The sequence below is a fragment of the Kogia breviceps genome, chromosome 8, assembly GCF_026419965.1.
Source record: "Kogia breviceps isolate mKogBre1 chromosome 8, mKogBre1 haplotype 1, whole genome shotgun sequence".
Lineage (NCBI taxonomy): Eukaryota > Metazoa > Chordata > Mammalia > Artiodactyla > Physeteridae > Kogia > Kogia breviceps.
Genome location: NC_081317.1, coordinates 97237979 through 97250080, shown reverse-complemented (window position 1 = coordinate 97250080; position 12102 = coordinate 97237979).

Genomic DNA, 12102 nt, shown 5'->3' with positions numbered 1-12102 from the left:
TAAAATCAGCTGATTAGTAGCCTTAATTACATCTGAAAAGTCTCTTATAACTGTACCTAGATTGGTGTTTGATTGACTTACCAGGGACAGGAAACTTGTGGGAACATCTTTAGAATTCCACCTACTACAAAGGATTATTTTACTTTTCTGTATAAGCTCCCTAGAGAGCAAACATTCTGTGATATACTGAAATAATATTTTCTGCTTTATATTGTCATTATTATTCCTTTCATTATTTAAGAAAACAAAGGTTCCTCATTTATGAAAGACCTAAGAGGATTTTTTTTACAATCATATTACCTTCTGTGTTTATTTATAGATATTTATTGTTCCTTTGATTAAATATGTAACGAGTTTTATTTCCCCTCAGGCACCCACGATCTTGATTAAGTTTCCAAATTATCTTTGACAACATCTTTTTTTTTAACTTTCACTTTCATAAAATCAGATCATAAATATAATAAAAACAAATGAAAATGTTCAGGATATCTTTTGCACCTAAAACTCAGAAATTCTCCAGAAGATACCTGATAATTTACAAAGATTTGTTCTTTCACCTTATAAAGAGAGGAGTGCTAAAAGTTTAGTTTTTTGTCTTGTTTTGTTGGCCAGGCCACATGGCATGCAGGATCTTAGTTCCCTGACTAGGTATCAAACCCATGTTCCCTGCAGTGGAAGCTCAGAGTCTTAACCACTGGACCATCAGGGAAGTCCCTAGGTTTTTTTAATTTTTTTGACATATTAGTATTGATGAGTTTTGTGGGAAGAGTTGTCAAATCAGTAGAAATGCTCTGTAATATCTAAGTTAAATTTAAGTCAAATGTCCTTTAACATAACCATTTTAGAAAGTATACGTTTCATGAAATGTCCCCAAAAGTTTGACAGTGCCCTCACTTTCCATATGTTATAACATTAGGAGAAACACTAAAATAGTATGAAATAGTTATGCTGAGTTTTCCTGTATTTTTGGAGTCCTGGTGGTGCTTTGCCTTATATTAGGCAATGGCAGTGTAGTATTATTAGTCATAATTTACATTATTATATAAAATGCTTACTTGACCACACCTTTCTTTTTCATTTTGAATCTAGCATATCTAGGCTGGTGGTTCTCAGATGGGTATGTACATCAGATTTACCTATGGAATTTTGTAAATATACAGATGTCTAGGACCTACTCCAAATTTACTGCACCTCTTTATTTGATATTCTTGGTTTATTCGTGGTGTAGTATGTATATTATATCTCACAATTATATACTTGTCAAGATTTTTTCCCTTACAAAAATTATGTTCATTCATTTTTATATATGAGATGTATCATTCTATACCTTTTTTGAAAATATGCCTAATTGGTGTACTTATAGACTTTTTGTCTAAAACTTTTCTTTCTGACTATATTATGTTTTGTATGCCCCAGAAAAAACCAAATTTCCTTGTCAGTTGATTATTCTTGTTATGAACTCTTATCAGAACCCTCACATTTGAAAATCACTGGTAATAAATTAAGTACAGTCATTTTAAGTCTCTGTCATCTACGGATTCATAACAATTCATAACAACTTAGTAGAATCTGCCTCTGTAAACTGCAATGAAACACTTTAAATGATGTAATATTATTCTTACTGACTCTTTCCCCAAAACATGGACACCTCACAATTCAGAAACTTTTATTCAAACTTCTTACTTTGCATGGCAGTAAAATGACTTGCATAAGTTCAGTAAGAAGTTGTCCTCTTTTTTAGTAGGATATAATTGGAAAAACTGATTATGCAATCAAGACCTTGCCCAGAATGTCATATTTGAGAATAATGCTTGCTTAATCAGGTATGACTAGCAACTTTTAAGGAACTAAAGTTGACCTTATGGAGCCAATGATTTCAAAGATCTCTTGGGAAAGTTGGCTTGGTACTTGACTTACAGGGTCCAGCTTACAAGTGAGTAAGGAAGATCCCCTCTTGACAGGTCAGGACCCTTGGGATAATTGAGTATCCCCCAAAAAGAAAAGTTCACCCAAATTTATAGGTACTACAGGTGAATCTTGATTTGATGGCTTCTATTTTTATGTTTAGCTTCAGGGCAGCCAATAATGAAGCAAATATGTAGAAATCATATAGATGTTCTATAGATTAAAACATCTGTTAGAAGATAATTATACCCATAAAGATTTTTAACACCAAGCACTTGAATTTCCAGACTACCACAATGTGGTACAATAGTGACAATAAAGCCAAAACCAAAAACAGCAACAAAAGCAAACCCCCTCAAATCTATTAGTTCGTGGAAAGGTGAAGTCCATGATTTAATTGTTTAATTAGTAAACCAGGACTGGGAAATGTCCCAAGTGGGAAATATGTGACATAAGTATAATACTAAAAATAATTTTCTATATAGAGTTTTTACTCTGAGCAAGATTTCATCTTCTAGTAAGATTTGTGATTGGCACATTAAATCTTCTCTAAGTGAAATTATTGTAATGACAAAGTGCTGCTGTAATTCACTTATGTAGCCATGAAATATAATGGTCATGAGAATGGACTCTGAGAATGTCCATGAGAACCCCCTTTAAGCTTTGGTTTCATTTTTATAGAAACAAAGATAATATAGGATTCTGTACAGAATGCTGAGAGAATTAAATGAACAAAGGCAGGTCAAGGATTTAACATAGAACAGGAAAGGCATTAGACTTTAGCCCGCTACACACCCCCTATCACATTATGGTGGTGGTTGTCCTATACTTTTCCTGAAGTAATTTAAGAAAGTTGCAGTACTACAGTATTACTAAAATGACTGAGAAGAGCAAATGATACTCCTACACATATGAAATCAAAGCTAAGTGTTGGGAAATCCTATTTGGCCCATTCCAGGGTAATCTAAAATCTCAGCAACAACTGTCATATCATTGTGCTATACTATTACTGTCGTACCAGTCTGTCAAGAAATTCAGTCTTAGCCTTTCTCCTCCTTCTCCTCCCCTCCCCCACTCCCCTTCTCCATCTCCATCCCCCTCCTTCTTCTCATCTTCCTTCTCCTCCTCCTCCTTCTTCCTCTTGCCTTTTGTGTGTGTATGTTTGTAGTGGCTGAGTGGGTAGGTGGGGGCTCTTTTCTCCAGGGCAGCATGAGAATCCAGGAAGCTCATGTGGTACCAGGAAAAGAGGGCCATGTGATCTTCAGTACACCTTGTCCTCACAGAGAGCTGATACTTCCGTGTCCAGATCTTGCATGTTCCCTCAAACTCCATGAGCTTTCTTTCCAAGATGGGGTGAATTATTATTCTAATGGCCCCCAGTAAGCCATACCACAAGATACTCTCCCTTGTTTTAGTCATCTGTTGCTGAATAAACCTTGTTGTTTAAAGCCATTAGGTGTTGGGTGGTTTGTTATACAGAAGGAGATAAGTGAAACACAAGAGTGGATGAGGAATCTTTGATAAAGTTTCTCCTAAATTCTGGCTGTTCGCCTCATAGATCTTGTCAGCTCCTCCAAGTGTTTCCTGGGATGGAGTATGAAACTGCACTTCTCCTAGGACCTGCAGTTCTGCTTTCAGTCCCCCTAAGTATTTCCCTTTTCTTCTTCTACCTCTCTGCTCTGAACTTGTGGCTGGTGTTAAAGTGAAGGCAGTATTGTGGGGACTGTCTTCTCAAAGTTTACGGTTTTGCAAATTCATCACAATGTTAAATGGACTCAGTTTCTTCTTGAGTTTCAGGTGAGGGTATTTATTGAATTAAATGTGCTAATTAGTATTTTTTCATTCTTATCTATTCACTTTCTATTTGAAAGCAGATATCTGTACAAGCAACCTTAACACCCTAGATCCTTGCTATTCAACCTCTGCAATACCTCAGGAGCTTATTTGAATTTGCAACTAACAAGATCCCCTGGTGATTCATAGGCACTTTCAAATTTGAGAAACATTGCCCTAGACAATTTACATTATAAAACAAGTTTTAAATCCTAACATACTATTTACATAGTATATGACATTGAATAAATTCCAGTAAGTGGGAATTGGAAATACTTAAATGTAGGCCATGCTAGTTTGTTACCATGTAAAGCAGTTTTGAGAAATGCAAGCAATTTTCTGGCAATCCCTTTGCAAATTTAAAGACGCAAAATGTGACCTAATGGAACAATGGTGACATTTTCTCTTCTAATGAAGCAGAGAGGTTATGTTTTAATTTGAACTTCTGAGCTACCATCACTGGCCTTTATCTCCCAACTCTTGGGGTGGCAACATGTTTACAGTTGGTTACTGGTGTGAAAATAAACAAAGACCACTCAAGTTAGAAAAAAAAAACAGAAGCTATTTATAGGGATAAACCACTATCATTTGTGTTTAGCAAAGATTTGAAGGCATAGAGGGAAGTGGGAAAGTTTTATAAGTGAAAATAAAGGAAAGGCTTCAGGGATGCTAAGCATAGAAGCTGTTGACTCGGGGAAGCCAAAGGTGGGCAAACCAGAAATGGAGCATCTTATGTTATTGGTTTGGGGACCATATTTGGCTTTCTTTGATTGCTCTTGAGTTGGAAACCGGAGCACAAAATAAAGAAGTTGGCATTCATTGACCAACTTCTGACTTCTCTTGGCTGATTGTTGCAGAAGTTATGGGTAGAGTTCTATTGTCATATATGGTCTGTCCATGTCCATTTGTAGATTCATTATTTCACTGGGAGGCTAATTATGCTGTTTGTACAACATGTTGTGTTTTCAAATGGAAACTGCACTGCATCAGGAACAGAGAAATGCTTTAAGAAACAAATGCTGGTTTGTAAGCATATACATTTGTGAGACAAAAAAAAAAAATCAGATAAATAATAGACCTATCTCAAAATACCACATTAGCCCACTTGGTAACATTATTGACCTAGTTGAAAAGATTTGCTTGCAAATGTTTATCCAAGTAATAAAGACTGACTGCTGTTTGTTTTCAGAAAGTGTCCACATTATAGAATTTGCTCTCTTTGCATTAAGGAGACATCTGCCAGAGCTCTGGACTGATTCCTCGTTGTTTTGAATCTTGGAATTGAAATTTGTTGGGGTTGATGTAAGATGGGAAAGCATATTCCACAAAGGGATATTCTACAAAGGCATATTCAATTTTGCGGAGTCCTGAGAGACAATTGCCTTTAGATTGAGATACATCGTGCCCCTAAAATGTGTCTGCAGCCCAGATATTCTTTTTTTTTTTTTTTTTTTTTTTTTTTTTTTTTTTTTTTTTTTTTTTTTTCCAGTACGCCGGATGCACAGGCTCAGCGGCCTAGCCGCTCCGCGGCATGTGGGATCTTCTCAGACCGGGTCACGAACCCGTATCCCCTGCATCGGCAGGCGGACTCTCAACCACTGCGCCAGCAGGGAAGCCTGTACCCCAGACATTCTTGATTGCCTTTCCTTCCAATCCAGTTGAGGCATCCCTTCAGAAAAATCAGATCTGTCTATTCTTACCTCCTTTGAATTAGCCCACTTTACTTTGGAACCTTTAAATTTTCCCTTTCTACCAGCTCCTCACCATGAGATTTTAAACTTATTTAATTATCACTCTTCTGAAAATAAACAAATACTCTTTTGGCCATATTTTCTTACAAATATCTCTCCTCTGCTCCATGAAAGAATGGTCTCTACTTGTCCCCACTTACTTCCCTTTCACTTACTCTTCACTCCTTTCCAATCTAATTTTTATCATCATAATCCACAGCCATCTAGCTTATTTTAGTCCTAATATTGCTTTTTCTGCAGAATTGTGACTTAAAACATTTCAACCTGTTTCTTTTTCCTTTTTCTTTCTGATTCACTCTATTTTTCTGCTTCCCCTCCTTTTCTCCTTATGGTCTGTCTTTAAATGGATACACCATAATTCAGGGATTTGGATCTTGGACCTCTTCTCATTGCATGGTTATTCCTGAGAAACTTAATTTGCCCTTGGACTTCACCTATTGAAATGATGTTGACTCCCTTAACTACATCTCTAGCTTGGAATTCTCTCCAAATGTGTGCATCTGTATTCTTTTTTAAATTTTATTTTATTGAAGCATAATTGATTTACAATGTGTTAATTTCTACTGTACAGCAAAGTGATTCAGTTATACATAGATATACATATATAGATATACACACACACATTCCTTTTCATATTCTTTTCCATTATGGTTTATCACAGGATATTGAATATACTTCCCGGTTCTATACAGTAAGACCTTGTTGTTTAACCATTCTCTATATAATAGTTTTCATCTGTCAATCCCAAACTCCCAATCTATCTCTTCCCCACAACCTCTCCCCCTTGACAGCCACCAGTCTGTTCTTTATGTCTGTGAATCTGTTTCTGTTTCATAGATAAGTTCATTTGTGTCATATTTTAGATTCCACATATAGCTGATATCATATGGTATTTGTCTTTCTCATTCTGACTTACTTCACTTAGTATGATAATCTCTAGGTCCATCCACATACCTGCAAATGGCATTATTTCGTTCTTTTATATAGATGAGTAGTATTCCATTATATATATGTACCACATCTTCTTTATCCATCCATCCAAAAGTCGATGGACATTTAGGTTGCTTCCATGTCTTGGCTATTGTAAATAGTGCTGCAATGAACATCGAGGTGCATGTATCTTTTCAAACTACAGTTTTGCCTGGATACATACCCAGGAGTGAGATTGCAGAATCATATGAGAACTCTATTTTTAGTTTTTTGAGGAAGCTCCATACTCTTTTCCATAGTGGCTGCACCAGTTTACATTCCCGCCAACAGGGTAGGAGGGTTCCCTTTTCTCCACACCCTCTCCAGCGTTTGCTGTTTGTAAACTTTTTAATGATGGCCATTCTGACTGGTGTGAGGCAGTACCTCACTGAAGTTTTTTTTTTTTTTTTTCCAGTATGCGGGCCTCTCACTGTTGTGGCCTCTCCCATTGCCGAGTACAGGCTCCGGACGCGCAGGCTCAGTGACCATGGCTCAAGGTCCCAGCCGCTCCGTGGCATGTGAGATCTTCCCGGACCGGGGCACGAACCCATGTCCCCTGCATCGGCAGGCGGACTCTCAACAACTGCGCCACCAGGGAAGCCCTCACTGAAGTTTTGACTTGCATTTCTCTAATAATTAGTGATGTTGAGCATCTTTTCATGTGTCCCAGGCAATTTTTATTCTTGCCAATTAATACTTTCATGTTCAGGTTATACATTAGAAAAACCATTTTAGGTTCTCTTAAATCCATGAAACCAATTCCTGTGATTTCTCCAGAGTTAGAGTCTATAGGCTACCGATTTCACAGATGCAAGTTATTGTGCTGGAGGTTGAACCATGGGCAGCTTCCCTCCACGTGTGGATTATGTGTAAGTCAGGGTTGTGGAAGGACATATCTGAGGGTAGAGAAAACCCAACAGGTAAAGTGAGTCACAATCATTTACCTTAATACCTTATTTTTTCAATGATTTGTTGCTATTTAAGCACCACCTAATGTTTCTTGTTTATCTAATAATTTTATTTTAAAAATAAATATTCATGATTGTAATTCTGTCTTTTTTGTTGCATAGCTTTAAACCACCTTAATTTTAATATGTTGTTATAGTTCATTAATTACTATTTCTAATGTTTTCTTTGTGATCATCTTATTAAATGAAATTAAAATGTATACATTTTTTGAAAATAGGCTATTTTTAGAGCGTTTTAGGTTGCAGAAAATTGAGCAGAAAGTACAGAGAATTCCTATATACGCTCATCCTCACAAATGCACAGCCTTCCCCACTATCAACAGCCTACCCCTAAGTGGTACATTTGCTACAACCTATGAACCTACATTGACATAGTTGACTATATTTATGTGGATTTATCTTGGGCTCTCTATTCTGTTTCATCAGTTGATCGATCAATCTATCTTCTATTGTTTAAATCAATATCACACTGTCTTCATTTCTGTAGCTTTATAGTAAGTCCTTAAATCTGGAATTGTCAGTTCTCCTACTCTGTTCTCCTCCTTCAATATTGTGTTAGCTATTCTGGGTCTCCAAATAAACTTTAGAATCTGTACATCAATGCATACAAAACAACTTGCTGGAATTTTGACTAGAATTGTGTTGAGTGCATAGATCAATCTTGGAAGATCTGGTAACTTGACAATATTGAGTTTTCCTATGCATGGAATATCTCTCCATCTAATTAGTCATTTGTTTTCATTCATCAGTGCTTTAAAGTCTCCCCAGTACAGATCTTGTGTACATATTTTTTTAGATTCATATCTAAGTATTTCCATTTTGAGGTTTTAATATAAATGTATTGTGTTTTTAATTTCAAATTCCGATTGTTCATTACTGGTTCACAAAATGCATGGCTTTCACTTTTTAGCTTTCCTGTCACACTGGCTCAAAATAGAAATATAATAACAGGAGTCATTTATCTCTGGATTTTTTTTTTTTCAGTAAATATCTGCACTCAACCAAACTGAAACCTAAAACATGAGCAAATGAGCTTAAGTTTCCTCCTTTCCACTTTCCACAAGTCAACGGAAACTTAATGGACAATATCATTATTTCTTAAATGGGTAATGAAGAAACTCAACAGATAAACCTAGAAATTTATCCATTAAAAATTATTTTTCAAGGACAATTCCAGAAGAATTAATGTCTTTATTTCATTTGAAAAAATAAAACACTTATTCACAATAAATATAATATCTTGGCAGAGCTCTCACTTCACTGGTCTGTGTGGGACTGCATCTGCCTGGACATTATTCTTCAGTTGGGGAGGGGATGACTGCTTTAATCTTTTCCATATGTGTCATTGACAATGGACCCTCAAGGGAAGACATTTCTCAACATTGATAAAAATTATAATATCTGCCAAAAACCTGACATGCTGGTTGGCTTAGAAAGGTTTATTACTGAATTCAAGATAGGCTTGGCAGTTCCTGACACCAAGTCATGTGCTCAAATGCTATCATATTTGGAATCTGAGAGGTATATCTTGCAGGAGATGTGGAACTAAGGCTCACTTGTGTGAATTTTAAGCCTTCTTGCATTAAATGCACAGCAGCTTGACAAGGCAGAATCTTCAACTGTCTGACAAAAAAAATCACATTATTGTGGATGATATACAAGTCCCTTACTTGCAGACCTCATGAGCCTCAAGTTTGAGCAAGAAGAGCTTACATGTAGCTCTTAGGTTGTTCAAAACCAATAGAATGGCTTTTATTTTTAGGCCTAACATAAGCTATTTTTCCTACAAGGCTGGCATTTTTGTGAATTTTTAATATATATTTGGTTCTCCATGGTTACTACCTGTCCACATGAAAAGCAAAAACTGGAATAATAAGGAAATTGTAATAAAATGCCACTGTTAGTTTGGGCCTCCTCTTTTCTCTTCAGAGTTCGATAAAATCTAATGAAATACTCAACTCCATGTCCTGTGGAATTCCTCAAAAGTTGTGAAATTTCCCAGATGAGCTAAGATTGCATGGCCTTTCTGGCTGAGAATTTCTGTTTCTTCATTTCATAGGTTACTTTATATCCATGATCCATATATATTAACTCATAAATGAAACCAATTTCCTTCCAAAATTTCAATAACCATACAAACACAATTAATAAGTAAATAAGGAAATAATAATGCTGTTATATTAATACAGGGCTAAAAAATATGAAAATAGTCAATTGGACATCTTGGAAGTGCAAATTATGCTGAAAAAGAGATAAACCTCAAAATATGAGGTGAACAGAAGATTGGTATAAGTAGCAATTTATAATAAAATTTATAATTTTATAATTTATTCAGAAATGAAATTGTATTTATTTGGGCTAGAATGAGAACTATCCTCTGAACATGATACCATAATATTATGAAATTGAAAAGTAAATGAAAGAGAAGTTAAGAGAGATTGAGGATCCCAACTGAGATAGACCAAATAAAAGTTAGTGAGGTTCCAGAAGTAGAGAATAGTGAAGAGAAGGGAATTATTTTATTTCATTTTCTTGATTCAAAAATATTTATAATCTATCGATTAATTTTGTAATTACTACATGCCTCTGCCCTTACCCTGTTCATCTTGTTCAGATGAGGCAATCAATTAGTCTGCTCTTCCTTCCACATTCTTTCACCTCTCCCCTTGATTTTTCATTATATATATATCAATCCTACATTGTCAGGACATATAACATTTTTATTATGTCCAGGCTCCAGTTGCCACATCTGTTTTAGTCTCAAAATTAATATATACAAAGTTCATTGCCAGTCTTTCTGCCTTATTTTGCTGGCAAGTCTTGATTAGAAGAAATCTATTCTCCAAGAGTCTCCTCAAGTAGCATTCACAGAAAAAATATCCCCTGAGTTTTTGCATGTTTAAAACTATCAGTTAGCATTTTTGATAAAGGAGGAAAGAATATACAATGGAGAAAAGACAGACTCTTCAATAAGTGGTGCTGGGAAAACTGGACAGCTACATGTAAAAGAATGAAATTAGAACACTCCCTAACACCATACACAAAAATAAACTCAAAATGGATTAGAGACCTAAATGTAAGGCCAACACTATAAAACTCTTAGAGAAAAACATAGGCAGAACACTCTATGACATAAATCACAGCAAGAAACTTTTTGACCCACCTCCTAGAGAAAGGGAAATAAAAACAAAAATAAACAAATGGGACCTAGTGAAACTTAAAAACTTTTGCACAGCAAAGGAAACCATAAACAAGATGAAAAGACAACCCTCAGAATGGGAGAAAATATTTGCAAATGAAGTAACTGAAAAAGGATTAATCTCCAAAATGTACAAGCTACTCATGCAACTCAATATGAAAAAAAAAAAAAAAAAAAAAAACCACCCAATCCAAAAATGGGCAGAAGACCTAAATAGACATTTCTCCAAAGAAGATATACAGATTGCCAACAAACACATGAAAGAATGCTCAACATCCCTAATCATTAGAAAAATGCAAATGAAAGCTACAATGAGGTATCACCTCACACCAATCAGACTGACCATCATCAAAAAAATCTACAAACAGTAAATGCTGGAGAGGGTGTGGAGAAAAGGAACCCTCCTGCACTGTTGGTGGGAATGTAAATTGATACAGCCACTATGGAGATCAGTATGGAGGTTCCTTAAAAAACTAAAAGTAGAACTACCATACGACCCAGCAATTCCTTTACTGGGCATATACCCTGAGAAAACCATAATTCAAAAAGAGTCATGTACCACAACGTTCATTGCAGCTCTATTTACAATAGCCATGACATGGAAGCAACCTAAGTGTCCATCGACAGATGAATGGATAAGAAGATGTGGCACATATATACAATGGAATATTTCTCAGCCATATAAAGAAATGAAATTGAGTTATTTGTAGTGAGGTGAATGGACCTAGAGTCTGTCATACAGAGTGAAGTAAGTCAGAAAGAAAACCAAATGCTGTATTCTAACACATATATATGGAATCTAAAAAACATAAAAAATAAATGGTTGTGAAGAACCTAGGGGCAGGACAGGGATAAAGATGCAGACGTAGAGAATGGACTTGAGACACGGGGAGTGGGAAGGGTAAGCTGGGGAAAAATGAGAGAGTGGCATGGACATATACACTACCAAATATAAAATAGATAGCTAGTGGGAAACAGCTGCATAACACAGGGAGATCAGCTCGGTGCTTTGTGCCCACCTAGAGGGGTGGGATAGGGAGTGTGGGAGGGAGACACAAGAGGGAAGAGATACAGATATGGAGATATATGTATACGTATAGCTGATTCACTTTGTTATAAAGCAGAAACTAACACAACATTGTAAAGCAATTATATTCCAATAAAGATGTTTAAAAATAAATAAATAAAAATAAAATGCATACCGTTGCTCAAAATTAAATAAATAAATAAATAAAACTATCAGTTCGACTGGATGTATAATTCTAGATTCATACTAAATATGAAAGTTATTAAAATGTAATATTTTACTAACAATATATAACATTATATTAAGACATATCAGTATATTAAGACACATTTATTCATTCATTCAAAATATATTTTGAGCATCCACTCTATTAGTGTCCCTGTAATAAAAATGGAAAACCTTACAGAGAAGGAAAACACATCAGCCTATTTTCTAATGAAGACAAAGTGT